General features: G+C 42.2%; 1 protein-coding gene across 5 annotated transcripts in view; it reads left to right on the plus strand.

The window, feature by feature from the left end:
• gpam (glycerol-3-phosphate acyltransferase, mitochondrial) overlaps positions 1–15578 on the plus strand; it is a 179494-nt gene that overhangs the window by 50153 nt on the left and 113763 nt on the right. Inside the window, exon 1 of one of the 5 annotated variants that reach the window (XM_063072077.1) lies at positions 13085–13153. The exons of the other annotated variants lie outside the window; for them this stretch is intronic. The gene's annotated coding sequence lies outside the window, so the exon portion shown is untranslated. Of the gene's footprint in view, positions 1–13084; positions 13154–15578 lie in introns of those variants that run through there. 5 annotated transcript variants of the gene reach the window in all.

The raw sequence follows: 15578 nt of genomic DNA on the forward strand, positions 1-15578 counted from the left end.
GGACTGAATGGCTTCATTCTGCTCCTATGTGTTATGGTCCATTGTGGCCATTTTCTACACGTTCCAAATGCACCAACCAAGAAGCGACCAAATGGGTTGTCCTTCCGTGCATTTGAAATATCTCGGATAGTCCAAGAACATAGAATTTCAGTTGCGCACAAGCCAACAGCAACATTGAGAGACTGCAAACCAAAAGAATGAATTAAGCTATTAGTTTAGTAACTTCAGAGTTAAACGTTTGTATAGCTGAACTTTTGCAACAGAAGTGGGCAATCATGCTAAAATATGTTAACAGATAACAGACAAGTTCCTTGGAGCAGTGAGCCCAGAGGTCAACAGAACATTTAAAGTTTTTTTTCCCATTTGTACCCCGAGCCATGGATAAAGGTGGCCAGTTGGGGCTCATCAGTTTAAAAACTTCAAAGATTAATTATGTATGTTATTTGTGTGTAACTCAACACTTCACCGAAAATAATAATCAAAGTAAATAGCGTTATAGCTTATGGCGAAGGTACAATTAGCATTAGAGTGATGATCTTGAGGCTTTAGCCGTTCAAGACCAGTGAAGAGAGACTTCTGTCAGAGAAAGCTCTAGTTAAAGTGTTTTGTTTCCTTCCCTTTATATATGCTTAGCTGGGACAGTAGAGGTGCCATGCAGGATAGTTGAATGCTCCTCTTTTGGGATGAGGAAAGGCAGGGAGACCTCTTGTGTTCCTGATGACTACAACTATGAGAAACATAGAAACATAGAAAACCTGCAGCACAATACAGGCCCTTCGACCCACAATGCTGTGCCGAACATGTACTTACTTTAGAAATTACCTAGGGTTATCCATAGCCCTCTATTTTTCTAAGCGCACCTATCCAGGAGTCTCTTAAAAGATGCTATTGTATCCGCCTCCATCACAGTCACCGGCAGCCCAATCACCACGCTCTGCGTTTTAAAAAAAACTTACCCCTGACATCTCTGTCTCTGCTTCCAAACACCTTAAAACTGTGCCCTCTCATGTTAGCTATTTCAGCCCTGGAAAAAAGCCTCTGACTATCCACACGATCAATGCCTCTCATAATCTTATACACCTCTACCAGGTCATCTCATTCTCCGTCGCCCCAAGGAGAAAAGGCTAAATTCATTCAACCTATTCTTGTAAGGCATGCTCCCCAATCCAGATGTAAGGGGTTTCTTCTTTTATGTTACTGCGGAGGCTAACAAAATGGCTTCTTTGTTATGTTATAATTAAAATGGCTTTTCTGTAATAATAATTGCGATGTAAGGAGTTCTCTCTCTCTCTGCTTGTTTGGGTTATATTATTTATAAGAGAGGGAACGAACCAATTGGGATAGATGTTATTCTTTCTTGTGTGTCTGTAAGCTATTGTTTCGCGGGGTTTTGGCGCAGAAGGTGGATGGGGACAGAGTGAGGAGATGCGATGCTTTAAGCTGGGTGGCAGGACTGACCCTGAGCGGGAGTCCGAGGCCCAGGGTCTTCGGCGAGGAGACGAGATGAAGACAGACTCGTGTGGAGCGTCTGGTTGACCACTATGGTTGGCCCCAGGCGGTGGGTTGCGGGGGTCGGAGGGGATGGAATGGTGGAAAGAGGACCCTGTTAATTGAGCTCCAACTGTTGTGCACCAAGTTGTTGAACTTTGATACGTTTGGCACCTTTTATTTTCCTTTTATATTTTATCTTTATTCATTACATAGTTCCAGTAAGATCTATAAAGTGTAATCATTTAATTGCATATGGTGTATTGTCTGTTATTTAGCAGGGTGGGGTACATCACACAGCATCCACACAAACTTGATCACCCAGTTTGGCAGGGCCGAAGCCTGCTGCCACTGGACAAAAGCGAGTTGAGCGAGCCTGAGGCCTACCAAGGGGCTACATTTGGGGGCTGCGTCTGAGATTTGATTCAGCGGTGTGCTGTGTGATTGCCTTGTGTGTTTCTGTGGGATTGCTGGTTATTACTGCATGCGTGTTGGGTGGGGTAGCTGTTGGTACCACGGAAGTCTTTGTTCAAGTTCACACTAGCGCTGACGAGTTGGTGGTGGGACTGCCAGTGTCTATTGGTGCCCCAGGTGAGGCGGGACCATGGGTTGTCCATATTGTTTGGAGAGAGAGGAAAGAGTGGTCTGATTCGGAGGTAGTGTCTGCGAATAGATGTTCCAGCTATGGCAGGCTCTGCCTGGCTTTTGGGATATTGTCCACCCCTAAAGGGGCAGGGGCGTATGAGACATGGATGGAGCGGATCTCTCAGTTGTTAGATGAGTAGCAGTGCTCGGTTGAGGGAGAGCGACAGGGATTGGTTGAAAGTTTGAGTAGGCGGGCTGTTGATCGTGTTAGATCTGTCGGGTTCAATTACCCCGTAATGACAGCTACCAGTTATCTGAAAGCAGGGGAAAATGTGTTTGGTTCGACTGGAAGTAAAATGCAGTGCCTGGGGGGGCTTTCCATACCTGTGTCAGGAGATTGGGGAAAAGCTTTCAGTGTATCTTCTCTGGCTAGGAGGACAGCTAAATTGCTTGCAGTGCCAGGGGGATCATTTAAGGGGATCAGCCCCTCCCTCAGTTGTTCAGCTGATCAGAGAGGTGTTGGGAAACTTAGTGGAGGAACGGCTTGGGGTCTCTGGGGGAGCACGTTCCCAGCAATGTACCAAGGAACTTCCAAAAGGAAAAGACCCTATTCCTGAAGGCTTAGAGGGACCACACCCCCGTGTGTCATTACGGATAGATGGAAGCTATGCTAAAGCCATTCTCGACACCGGGGCACAGGTCAAGTTGTTATACAGTTGGTTTTACAACTGGTTTCTGAAGCATTTACCCTTGACAACATTAAGGGCACTGGAGATTTGGGGTACCAGTGCCAGTAATTATCCAGAAGATGATTATTGGTCAGTGACACTGGAGTTCGTTGGGGCATTGTCTGTGCACCCAGTGCTTCGAGCTGCTTGTGAGGACGTGTGTACCAGCCTTGGGCCGGTACCGAATTTAAACGAGAGCCGATTGTGGTACGGCGTGGGGGAAGTATCAGAGGGTGAGGCCCTCTTAGTAGACGCTCTGAAATACCATGAGGGAGGGGAATTGACCGCTGAAGGCACCTTGGTGAGAGAGAGGTCGCGGTGACTGGACCCTGTAGCCGTGGAAGACGTAGGCAGCGTGTGTGTGGATTATAGGACTCTGAACCGGCGCACTGTCATTGACCAGAATATGGCCCTGAGGGCTGAAGACGCTATGGTCTGTTCGTATGGGGCGACGTGGTTTAACGTGCTAGATCTGAGGAGTGGATGTTGCCAGATCCCGATGAGTGAGGCCGACAAGGAGAAGACGGCCGTTATAGGTCCCCTAGGATTCTTTCGATCCAAAAAGATGCAATATTAAAGTGCAAATCTTAATTTTCTCTGTGCTCAAGTGTGAAAGGATGAAAACAAAACATTTCAATATAATGTGCCCCCAGTATTTTCAGGTTAAAATGCAATTCTAGATTCTATAATTCCAAATTTTAAACTGAACCTAACAATAAATTGGTAGCTGTTTCAAATTGTGTATTTGTCATCAAAAGCCAGTAAAGAAAACCAGCCATTCCCTTGCTCTCCTTTCCTTTTTCAACATTGATCAGTGTGGATGAAATAGCATTAGGATCTATTTAACTGTTAGGTTAGAATTAAAATATTGTTCTGTGGTTGTGTTTTGAAGTGAAGAAGTCTGTTAGGTGTTTGTATTTTAACATCAGAAGGACAGCATAAACATCCTCCAAGTAGCAGAACTATTAGCTTTGGTCGAGCACAAGTAGCATGAAAAAGATGCCAAGGAAAGTGGGCGATGACTTCCTGGGAGAATGCCACGGCGACCGGGTTACAGGCATTGAGCATAGGTCCGTGGTGCAGAAGGGAAAGAGAGAAGGCAGTGGTAGTGATAGGGGACTCGATAGTGAGAGGTACGGACAGGAGATTCCGTGGATGTGAACGGGACACCTGGATGGTATGTTGCCTTCCAAGTGCCAGGGTCAGGGATGTCTCAGATCGTGTCCACAACATTTTAGAGAAGGATGGGGAGTAGCTAGATGTCTTGGTACATATTGGTACCAATGCCATAGGAAGGAAAAACAATGAGGTCCTGAAAAGAGAATTTAGAGAACTAGTAGAAAGCTGAGAAGCAGGACCTCCAGGGTAGTAAGTTCTGGATTGCTGCCTGTGCCACACGCTAGTCAGGGTAGAAACAGGATGATTTGGCAGATAAATGCATGGCTGTGAAGTTGGTGCAGGGGGCAAGGCTTCAGGTTCAGATAATTGGGATATCTTCTGGGGGAGTTATAACCTGTTCAAAAGTAACAGATTGCACCTGAACCCGAGGGGGACCAATATTCTCACGGGCAGGTTTGTTACAGCTGTTGGGGAGGGTTTAATCTAACTTGGCAGCGGGGTGCGAACTGGAGTGAAGGGACTCAGGATAGGACGGATAGTAAAATGGTAAAGATAGCATGCAGTCAGATTGTCAGGCAGGTGATGGGACTTAGTTGCAGCCAGTAGGCTGAGTATCATTAGGAATGCAGAATCAGAAAGGATAGCAAATACGGTACTCAAGGTGTTGTATCTAAATGTGTGAAGTAGAACTAAGGTGGATGATCTTGTTGCAATTATACAGATTGCCAGGTATGATGTTGTGGCCATCACTGAATTGTGGTTAAAGGATGGTTGTAGTTGGGAGTTGAATGTCCAAGGTTACACATTGTATCGGAGGGATAGGAAGGTAGGCAGAGGGTGTGATGTGGCTCTACTAGTAAAGAATGGCATCAAATCAGTAAAAAGATTTGACATAGGATCGGAAGATGTTGAATCCTTGTGCGCTGAGGTAAGAAACTGCAAGGGTAAAAGGATGTTGATAGCAGTTATATACAGGCCTCCCAACAGTGGCTGGGAGGCAGACCACAGGTTACAAAGGCGAGTCAAAGGGGCAATGTTATGGTAGTCATGGGAGATTTTAACACGCAGGTCGATTGGGAATATCAGGTTGGTAATGGATCTCAAGAGAATGCGTTTGTTGAATGCCTAAGAGATGGCTTTTTAGAGCAGTTTGTTGTTGAGCTTACTAGGTGATTAGCTATACTGGATTAGGTGTTATGTTATGAACCGGAGGCGATTAGGGAGCTTAAGGTAAAAGAACCCTTAGGAACCAGTGATCGCAATATGATTGAGTTCAACTTGAAATTTGATAGGGAAAAGTAAAGTCTGGTGTAGCAGTATTTCAGTGGAGTAAAGGAAATTACAGTGGTATGAGAGAGGAGTTGGTCAAAGTAACACAATTCTCAATGAATACTTCTCTTCGGTATTTGCCAATGAGAGGGAACTTGATGGTGAGGACAATATGAGTGAGGTTGATGTTCTGGAGCATGTTGATATTAAGGGAGAGGAGGTGTTGGAGTTGTTAAAATACATAAGGACAGATAAGTCCCCGGGGCCTGATGGAATATTCCCCAGGCTGCTCCACGAGGCAAGAGAAGAGATTGCTGAGCCTCTGGCTAGGATCTTTATGTCCTCGTTGTCCACGGGAATGGTACCGGAGGATTGGAGGGAGGCGAATGTTGTTCCCTTGTTCAAAAAAGGTAGTAGGGATAGTCCGGGTAATTATAGACCAGTGAGCCTTACGTCTGTGGTGGGAAAGGTGGTGGGAAAGCTGTTGGGAAAGATTCTTAGAGATAGGATCTATAGGCATTTAGAGAATCATAGTCTGATCAGGGACAGTCAGCATGGCTTTGTGAAGGGCAGATCGTGTCTATCAAGCCTGATAGAGTTCTTTGAGGAGGTGACCAGGCATATAGATGAGGGTAGTGCAGTGGATGTGATGTATATGGATTTTAGTAAGGCATTTGACAAGGTAGGCTTATTCAGAAAGTTAGAAGGCATGGGATCCAGGGAAGTTTGGCCAGGTGGATTCAGAATTGGCTTGCCTGCAGAAGGCAGAGGGTGGTGGTGGAGGGAGTACATTCAGATTGGAGGATTGTGACTAGTGGTGTCCCACAAGGATCTGTTCTGGGACCTCTACTTTTCGTGATTTTTATTAACCTTACAAGTAACCTTACCCTCCTTTACCGGACAAGAACAGCGGAGCATATGAGAACTGGAAAGTCAATTGGAATTTATTCCTTTTTGTTAGCACTATTTATTTATTTTGTAATTCACAGTAACGTTTGTCCTTCCAATGTACTGCTGCCACAAAACAACAAATTTTGCTTCACATAAAACAGTAATAATCTGAACAACAGGAATTCTGCAGATGCTGGAAATTCAAGCAACACACATCAAAGTTGCTGGTGATAACCTGGTTCTGATTCAAGGGGATAGGATCGGCATGGACTAGAAGGGCCGAGATGGCCTGTTTCCGTGCTGTAATCGTTATATGGTTATAGATCATTTCACCACCTTGATGTTAAATGGTTCCATTATTATCAGAGAATGTATACAGTATACAACCTGAAATACTTGTCTCCGCAAACATCTATGAGAAAAAGAACCCCAAAAGAATGAACGATAGAAAAATATTAGAACCCCAAAGCACCCCTCTCCCTTCTCCCCACCTAAGCAGCAGCAAGCATCACGCATCAGCCTCCCCCTGCCGCCCGTTTCAGTAAAAAGCATCACCGTCCACGACCCACCAAGCAAGAGCAAAGCATCCAAAGAAAGACCATGATCTGCAGTCAACAAAAACTATTGTGTGCTCAACAGCTTGACATGCCACAAGCACTCCCTTCCTCACTAACAAGGCATAGAGAGATATCACCCATTTTCTTAGCGAAAGGGGAGACTGACAGTCACTGTTATGATATTATAGTCTGCAACGTCGCTTTTTCATTCATCCACCATAGCAAAATCCTGATGTTCCATCTCCCAGAATGCCTTAGTCAGCAACACTGCCCTGGAGCTGGTCATCCACTGGGCTGCACCCCAGAGGTACCATCTTCCAAACCGTACCAAATGTTGGAAAATGGTCGGCCGACAAGCTTCAGGAACAGGAATATCCGCCATTTAAAAAAAATGCAGTTGAGTGTCATTTGCAGATCAGGACCTCACCAGAACCCCAACCACCTTGAAAAGGAGAAAAAGAAGACATCAGGGAGTGGAACTTAAGCTATTTTCACAGATGAGCTCAAAGAGGCAGCCACTTGGCACCATCTCAACTCTGCCCAGAGCTAGAGATTCAGAAGGAAATAGCAGAATGAGAGTGACATCTGCAGCCTCTATTAATAACGGTGGGGAACAGGGTGTCTAACCACAGGAGAGTGGTGGATACAATTTGGATTATAGTGCTTAGAAAGATTACAGGCATAGATTAAAGTGTGACCATTAAGAACTTAAAACAATTAAAATGGTGTTGTCAGTATGCTCGGGCATTGGGTGTCAGAGGATGCCTCAAGGATGCTGAGATAGGCAGAATTTATCAGTTGAATAATATGGTAATGTGCCAGTAATGGATCTGACTGATCGCAGCTATTTCAGGTCAGTCTATTCTGTTATTGGTCTCGGCCAATCAGGTATCTACTTAAAACTGGTGAGGTTTTCTCTTATCACTGAAAGTACAAACTTATGAGAATTAACTTTGATTAGAACATTTGAAAATCTTGCCAGGTGTGATGTAATAAATGAAGCAATCTCTGGAATCAATAGGTAGTATTTTATCTTTAAAGTTGGGCGAGTTTTAGATGGCCAGCAGAGATGTGAGCATCTGTTAAGCTGAGTGGCAGTGGGAAGTTGGTGAAAGCATAAATTCATTGGTAAGTGGTACAGGCAGAGTGTTGTTATCAAATGGAATTAAAGAGTAAATGGGAATAAGAGGATAGCAAACCAAATGTACACACCTTATATAAGAAAGTAGAATTTAAGCACATTAATGTAGCAGTTGAGATACATTGCCTATCATTCATGTGCTACATAGAAATGAGGAGATTTCACTATAATTAATTAAAATGTAATGGAATTGACTCTCAATTGTTTTAAGTTCAAGCTCAGGATGCTTGAACCTGAACATTTGCACACATTGCAAAGTATATTGGAAATACATTACTTATAATTCTTGTGTCATCATCTAGGAGATTTCACAAGACCTGTCTAAAATGTAATGGAGTTGGCTATGTTTGAGTCCAAACACTTGTTTCTGAACTTGGACATTGCCTTTCTGAGACTGTGGTATATCAGAATCGGGTTTATTATCGCTGGTATGTGTCGTAAAATTTGTTAACTCAGCAGCAGCAGTTCAATGCAATACATAATATCGAAGGAAAAAAAACCAAAATAAAATAATAAATAAATAAGTAAATCAATTACAGTATATGTATATTGAATAGATTAAAAATTGTGCAAAAAACAGAAATAATATAAAAAAGTGAGGTAGTGTCTAAGGGTTCAATGATCATTTAAGAATCAGATGGCAGAGGAGAAGAAGCTGTTCCTGAATCGCTGAGTGTGTGCCTTCAGGCTTCTGTATCTCCTACCTGATGGTAACAGTGAGAAAAGGGCATGCCCTGGGTGCTGGAGGTCCTTAATAATGGACATTGCCTTTCTGAGGCACCGCTCCTTGAAGATGTCCTGGGTATTTTGTAGGCTAGTACCCAAGATGAAGCCGACTAAATTTCTGATTCCTCTGTGAGGATTGGTATGTGTTCCTTCATCTTACCCTTCCGGAAATCCACAATCGGCTCTTTTGTCTTAGTGACGTTGAGTGCCAGGTTGTTGCTGTGACACCACTCCACTAGTTGGTATATCTTGCTCCTGTATGCCCTCTCATCACCATCTGAGATTCTACCAACAATAACTGTATGATCAGCAAATTTGTAAATGGTATTTGAGCTATGCCTAGCCACACAGTCATATGTATATAGAGAGTAGAGCACACAACCCTGAGGTGCACCAGCGTTGACCGTCAGCGAAGAGGAGATGTTATCACCAATCTGCACAGATTGTGGTCTTCCGTTTAGGAAGTCGAAGATCCAATTGCTGAGGGAGGTACAGAGACCCAGGTTCTGTAACTTCTCAATCAGGGTTGTCAGAATGATGGTATTAAATGCTGGAGAAATTACTTGCTATTATGTAATGTGGGATGAGCATGTGCAAGGTTGTTTAGCACCCAAAACCATAGCGCTGGAGAGGGATAGGAGTAAACTATTTGGGAAAACATTTAATTGGGTCGGGGGAAGTATGATGCTATTAGGCAGGAATTTAGGAACATAAATTGGGAGCAGATGTTTTCAGGGAAATGCATGGCAGAATTGTGGCAAATGTTCAGGGAACACTTACCATATAACCATATAACAACACGGCACAGAAACAGGCCATCTCGGCCCTTCTAGTCTGTACCGAACTCTTACTCTCTCCTAGTCCCACTGAGCTGCACTCAGCCCATAACCTTCCATTCCTTTTCTGTCCATATATCTATCCAATTTAAGTTTAAACGACAACATAGAACCTGATTCAACCACTTCTGCTGGAAACTCATTCCACACAGCTACCACTCTCTGAGTAAAGAAGTTCCCCCTCATGTTACCCCTAAACTTTTGTCCTCTAACTCTCAACTCATGTCCTCTTGTTTGAATCTTACCCACTCTCAATGGAAAAAGCCTAACCACGTCAACTCTATCAATCCCCCTCAAAATTTTAAACACCTCTGTCAAGTCGCCCCTCAACCTTCTACGCTCCAAAGGATAAAGACCTAACTTGTTCAACCTTTCTCTGTAACTTAGGAGATGAAACCTTTTAGTAAACCTCCTCTGTACTCTCTCAATTTTATTGACATCTTTCCTATAATTCAGTGACCAGAACTGTACACAATATTCCAGATTTAGCCGTACCAATGCCTTATACAATTTCAACATTACATCCCAACTCCTATACTCAATGCTCTGATTAATAAAGACCAGCAAACCAAAAGCTTTCTTCACCACCCTATCCACATGAGATTATGGAGTTACATTACATGGAGTTCTGCATAGTTCTGTTCCGCTGAGGCAGGGAAAGGATGGTAGGGCAAAAGAACCATGGTGTACAAATTGTGTAGAAGATCTAGTTACGAAGAAAAGAAAGCTTACAAAGGTTCAAGAAACTAGGTACTCTAGAAAATTAGAAGGTTGTCAGGAAGGAACTTAAGAATGAAATTAGGAGAGTTAGAAGGGGCAATGGGAAAGCCTTGGTGAGCAGGATTAAGGAAAACCCCAAGGGATTCTACAAGTATGTGAAGAGGAAGAGGATGAGCCATGTGAGAATAGGACCAATCAGGTGCAGTAGTGGAAACGTGAATGAAGTTGCAGGAGGTAGCTTTGCTTCATATTCATCAGGGAAAAAGACCTTGGCAATTGTGGTGATGACTTGCAGCACACTTAAGCGCTTGAGTGTATAGACATTAAGCAAGAGGATGTGCTGGAACTTTCGAAAATTATTAAGTTAGATAAGCCGCTAGGCTCAGATGAGATGCGCCCTAGGCTATTGTGGGAAGCAAGGGAGGAGATTACTGAGCCTCTGGTGATGGTATTTACATCATCAGTAGGGACAGGAGAAGTACCAGAAGGTTGGAGGGTTGCAAATATTGTTCCCTTCTTCAAGAAAGGGAGTAGAGGTAACCTAGGAAATTATAGACTAGTGAGTCTTACTTCAGTGGTGGGAAAATTGTTAGAAATGACCTTGAGAGGCAGGATTTATGAGCATTTGGAGAGACAATCTGATTAGGGACAGTCAGCATGGCTTTGTCAAGGGCAGGCCGTAACTTACGAGCCTGATTGAATTCTTTGAGGATGTAACAAAATGCATTGAAGGTAGAGCAGTGGATGTAGTGTATATGGATTTCAACCCTGTTAAGTATGAAGTGGTTCATTTCGGTATGTCAAATTTGAAGACAGAATATAATATTAATGATAAGACTTTTGGCAGTGTGGAGGATCTTTGTCCATAAGACCCTCAAAGTTGCTGCGCAGGTTGACAGTGTTGTTAAGAAGGTGTATGGTGTTTTGGTCTTCTTCAACCATGGGAATGAGTGCAAGAGCTGTGAGGTAATGTTACAGCTATACAAGACCTTAGTTCGACCCCACTTGGAGTACTGTGTTCATTTCTGGTCACCTCACTGCAGGAAGGATGTGGATACTATAGAGAGTGCAGATGACATTTTCAAGGATGTTGTCTGGATTGGGGAGCATGCCTTATGAGAATAGGTTGAGTGAACTTGGCATTTTCTCCATGGAGCGATAGAGGTGTCCTGGGTGACTTGAGGGTGGGGATAGCCAAAGGCTTTTGCCTGGAGCTGAAATGTCTTAACAAGAGGGTCATAATTTTAAAGTGCTTGGAAGTAGGTTCAGGGGGGATGTCTGAGGTAATTTATTCACATAGAGTGGTGGGTGCGTGGAATGCACTGCTAGCAACAGTGGGAGAGGCAGATACAATAGGGTCTTTCTCACAAAGTACATACCTACCTGCACTGTCAAGCCTCTCCTGCTCCATTAATGAAAGAGCATGTGGTTCCCACATTGATCACCTCAAAAACCACAAAATCGGAGTGAAAACTAGTCAATGAATTGACTTTATTTCTTACATCCTTCACATACACGAGGAGCAAAAATCTTTACATTACGTCTCCGTCTGAATGTGCAATGTGCAATCATAGTCGTTTATAATAATTTATAATATATAGAACAGTCAATGTAATATAGAAAGACACTCAAATCAGTGAGAGTTAATTAGTCTGATAGTGTGGTGGAAGAAGCTGTTTCCGAGCCTGTTGATCCTAACTTTTATGCTGTGGTACTGTTTCCCGGATGGTAGCAGCTGGAATATATTGTGGTTGGGGTGACTCGGGTCGCCAATGATCCTTTGGGGCACTTTGTCATACCTGTCTTTGTAAATTTCCTGAATCATGGGAAGTTCACAATTACAGATGTGCTGGGCTGTCCGCACCACTCTCTGCAGAATCCTGTGATTCAGGGAGGTACAGTTCCCATACCAGGCAGTGATGCAGCCAGTTGGGATGCTCTCAATTGTGTCCCTGTAGAAAGTTCTTAGGATTTGTGGGCCCATGCCAAACCTCCTCAACCGTCTGAAATGAAAGAGGTGCTGTTGTGCCTTTTTCACCGCACAGCTGGTATGTATAGACCACGTGAGGTCCGCGGTGATGCAGATGCCGAGGAACTTAAAGCTGTTCACCCTCTCAACCCCAGATCCATTGATATCAATAGGGATTAGCCGGTCTCCATCCCTCCTGTAATACACAACTAGCTCCTTTGTTTTTGTGACATTGAGGGAGAGGTTGCTCACCCATGATTATAAGGAACTGCCTAAGAAGAAGCAAGTTACCCATGCTCAAGGAGTTAATAGCTGTAATTTTCTTTGGAACTCTAATAATAATGTATTGATTTTTTTTTGTAGTTGGCATACTATATGCCATTGGCAGAAGATTTGCACTGGTATGTGCTTGCAGTGCTATAAGCAAATAATTAGCAGATGAAAAATGATTTAACACTGTTTCTAATTGGGTACAAATTTAAATAAAACTTCATTTTTCAAGCAGAGTTCTAATGCTGAGATAGACAGGGAGATGTGGCAGAAAAGATGTGTTTTCTATTTGTTCTGGGCTTCACTTTGGAAAAGAGTGGATTAGTTTGTCAGGATGATCTTACTTGGGTACCAACGTGAACAATTTCAAAGACCACCTGTTGCGGGATGGATCTTTGGTCAAAAGTGGGAATGGCAACTGTTCTAAAGATGGGTGCGTGGCGTAGTTCTGTAGTCTTTGAAATATGACCAATTAGTCCATCAACCAAATTTTGCAGCTGAGAACATGGTTACACATCTACTTTCTTAGAAGTTTGCAAAGATTCAGCACATTATCTAAAACTTTGACAAACTTCTGTAGATGTGCAGTGGAGAGTATATTGACTGGTTGGATCAAGTCTGGTTTGGAAACACCAGTGCCCTTAAATGGAAAAGCCTACAAAAAGTACTGCATACAGCCCACTCCATCATGGGTGAAGCCCTCCTCACCACTGAGCACATCCACAAGGAGCAGTGTTGCAGGAAAGCAACATCCATCGTCAAGGATGATTTGGTGTGTCTGAAAAGTATGGAAGACAATCTTTTCATTGTACTGCAGTACATGTGACAATACTAACCAAGAAACACCTTTTTAAGTGAGTAATTTTTAATCTAATTCATTTTGTTTAAAACTTGTTTTTAAATGTGAGTGTTTTGATGGTTACTATTTATTGTAATTTACAGTTTGATAGTTCATGAGTGTTTTTGAATGACATAGGCATTTCCCAAAAAAAAATCCATTTTCAGTGGCAACTTTGGCAGCAGATGAACCTGAAGTTGGTAGGGCTTGTGCAGGGTGGTGAGCAGGGGAGTGGGCAGGCTATTTCCTGCTGTTCAATCCATTTTGTGTGCATAGTTAGTCACCTGTGCTGGGGGAAGCCTTGTACTTCCCAGTCCCAACCTCCTAGTAGAAGACTGCACTCAGCACTCACTGGAAGAATATTTGATGGGTAGTAAATAATTGTTGTTGTTGTTGTTATTATTATTATTATTATTACTACTGCCTTTGTTCCAGTAAGTTGGTACAGTGCAGTTGGCTAGGTGCAGAACATTCGGTTGGGTTTTGCTCCTTGAATTGGCCCTCGTCACGAGTAAATAATTTGTATAATATGATCCAAATTCTACCTTCTCCTGCCATCCATGCCCATACATTTTCATCAGCAAGACACATTAATAATAATTAAATATGCAGAGTATTTATGTTTGTTCAAGAAATATTAATTTCTTGCCCATACATTTTCTCACATTTTGGAATCATTTTGTTCAGTAGTGATCAGAAATAATCTGTTCATATATTGGAGGAGTGTTTAGTTGGAGGAGTATTACATCTTAAAATAGTATTTTTTCAAACAAATCTGGGATTCTATTTAAGTATCCATTAAACTTTGAATCAGACGAACAACCTTGATCAGGCTATTCATTAAGGATACTGTCAATATTGCAAATGACTGGATAATTTCACAATTTTTAAGAAACTACCAACACCCTCTGTTTCCCAATGGTCATCTGTTTCCTACTGCCTAATTCTTTTCGTATTGTTTGCAAATAGTAGCCTTAGCAAAAGCTCACTTTATTTCCTTTGTCTCATTCCTAGAGGGTACATTTTTAAAAATTTCATTATTTTGATTCTCAAAAAAATTCATTTCACTGTTGACCATGATTTGTCAAATTCCAAATAATTTCTGAGGAGTTACAGGAAACATACCTCAGATTTATGTTCTTGGAATATATTTTCTCAGGGCTGGCTGAATTAATGATATTAATAAAATAGATCCATTCATGGCCTTTTGCCATCCTTGAGATATTCTAAAGCTAGCCAATGAAGTGCAGTTCAGTGGTTAATTGGTAAGTAAACAAAACAGCCTCTGCCATACTGGTGTGCTTCATTCATTCATTCGTTCACTCATTCAATCAGGTGCCTTGCCGTTCGGTGTGGGCGATCATGTCTCTCCATCCATCATGGTCCTTGACCCTCCGAATTGTAGTTGTTGCCTCCCCTGTTTCTAACCATAATGTTATTCCATCTATCATTTTCATTCTGTCTGTCTGTGCTTCTTTTTCCTTCCAGCTTTCCAGTTGTAACTAAATGTTCTAATGTCTCTCTTCGCATGATGTGTCCAAAGAATTTTGACAGCTGTTTTCTGATTTTTTTTAAAGTAATGTACGTTTTGTTTTCGTTCTCTGTAGAACTTCTTCATTGGTTATCCTCTCTGTATATGATATGCATAGCATTCTTCTGAGGAACCACATCTCTACTGCATTGATTCTTTTTTCCATTGCATTTGTGATGGTCCATGACTCACAGCCATACATCAATATAGGAAGAATGTAGCAACTGAGAGTTCTAAGGCGAATGTCAATTGCTATTTTCTTGTTCGTTAGGATGTTTCTCATTTCTATAAATGTTGTTCTTGCCATTGCTATTCTTGTTTTTATGTCTGTTTTGCATTTGCCATCAGATGTTACCCATGATCCAAGGTATTTGAAGTTGTGAACTTGTTTCAGGAGTTCATTTCCCAATACGATCCTACAGTTTGGGATATCAGGTTTCTTTGATATTACCATTACTTCAGTTTTCTTTTTGTTTAAGGTTAGGCCAAGTCTTTCACTCTCTGTGTGGATGGTAGATACTAGTTTCTGTAAATTTACTTCATTGTTTGCTATTAGTACTGTATCATCTGCATAGCGGAGGTTGTTGATATTGTATCCTCCTATACTTATTCCAGGTAGGTCTCGTGTGGTTCTCATGCTGTTTTCACTGTACAGGGAGAACAGGTCTGGTGATTGAACACAACCCTGTCTGACTCCTCACTTTATTGGTCTGCTACAAACTGGAAAAGATATGAAGCATGTGAAATATATATTGGATCATTTTGGTAAAGCTCAAATTTATAATGTTCGTATTGGTAAAGCACTAAAGAGATGAAGTGGAAATTTGTATCAATCAAATGAAATGTTTTTTTCTGCTCTTCGGATACAATCATGACTATTTCATTTACTAATTCTTGTTATAACTCTACT

Source organism: Mobula hypostoma, chromosome 19, assembly GCF_963921235.1.
Source record: "Mobula hypostoma chromosome 19, sMobHyp1.1, whole genome shotgun sequence".
Classification (NCBI taxonomy): Eukaryota; Metazoa; Chordata; class Chondrichthyes; order Myliobatiformes; family Myliobatidae; genus Mobula; species Mobula hypostoma.